The sequence below is a fragment of the Orycteropus afer genome, unplaced genomic scaffold (genome assembly GCF_000298275.1).
Source record: "Orycteropus afer afer isolate SDZICR_OR568_19922 unplaced genomic scaffold, OryAfe1.0 scaffold00466, whole genome shotgun sequence".
Classification (NCBI taxonomy): domain Eukaryota; kingdom Metazoa; phylum Chordata; class Mammalia; order Tubulidentata; family Orycteropodidae; genus Orycteropus; species Orycteropus afer.
This window is the reverse complement of record NW_006922053.1, coordinates 1,769,856-1,770,773: the sequence shown is the minus strand read 5'-3', so window position 1 is coordinate 1,770,773 and position 918 is coordinate 1,769,856. Positions and strand designations below refer to the sequence as shown.

The 918-nt window shown below is 59.8% G+C and overlaps 1 protein-coding gene across 1 annotated transcript in view; it reads left to right on the top strand.

Moving 5' to 3' along the window:
* The window catches only part of ATP8B3 (ATPase phospholipid transporting 8B3), a 35,511-nt gene that overhangs the window by 6,556 nt on the left and 28,037 nt on the right, over nt 1-918 (top strand). The window lies entirely within an intron of this gene.

Genomic DNA, 918 nt, shown 5'->3' with positions numbered 1-918 from the left:
AGAAGGCTGGTGGTTCAAACCCACCAGCCACTCCTCGGAAGGAAGATGGGGCAATCTACTTCTGTAGTGACACTGCCTCGGAAACCCAAGGAGGGGTCCCTGTGAGTCGGGATTGACTCCACGACAGTGAATTATCGTCACCTAAACCAAAACCAAACTGACTGCAGTTTATATATTATATATATGCATATGTTACGTGCAATTTTACATATATATATAAGAAGAATGACAGCTTTGGAAACCCTCTGGGGCAGTCTTATCCTGTCCTATTGGGAGGGTTGCTGTGAGTCAGAATGGACTCGATGGCGGTAGGTGTTGCACTTTGCCCGTCATGTTGGGCAGGGGCCTGGGACTGTCAGCCATATTGTGTAAGGCCCACTTTGCTTTGGTGGCCATGTTGGGCAGGCCGTGTGGGGCCACACTGTGTGACCAGCATTATCTGCCCTCCTCTTGCTGACAGCAGTTGGCCCAGCAGCCCTCAGCCCCGGGGTCACTGGACAGATACGGCACAGGGTGGGGTTGTTTGACTGGGACACCTTGGTTCCCTCCTGTCTCCTTGTGAGCAGGGCCTGCTGCTCTGCCTGGGCGTGGCTGTGCGCGTGGCCTGGGAGTGGGCAGTCTGTGGCTCTGACCCTCCCTCTCAGCCCAGGCCTGGGCTTTGTTGTGGGCGTGGCCTGGGGAGCGGGCAGTCCGTGGCTCTGACCCTCCCTCTCGGCCCAGGCCTGGGCGTGGCTGTGGGCATGGCCTGGGAGTGGGCAGTCCGTGGCTCTGACCCTCCCTCTCGGCCCAGGCCTGGGCTTTGCTGTGGGCGTGGCCTGGGAGTGGGCAGTCCGTGGCTCTGACCCTCCCTCTCGGCCCAGGCCTGGGCTTTGCTGTGGGCGTGGCCTGGGGAGCGGGCAGTCCGTGGCTCTGACCCTC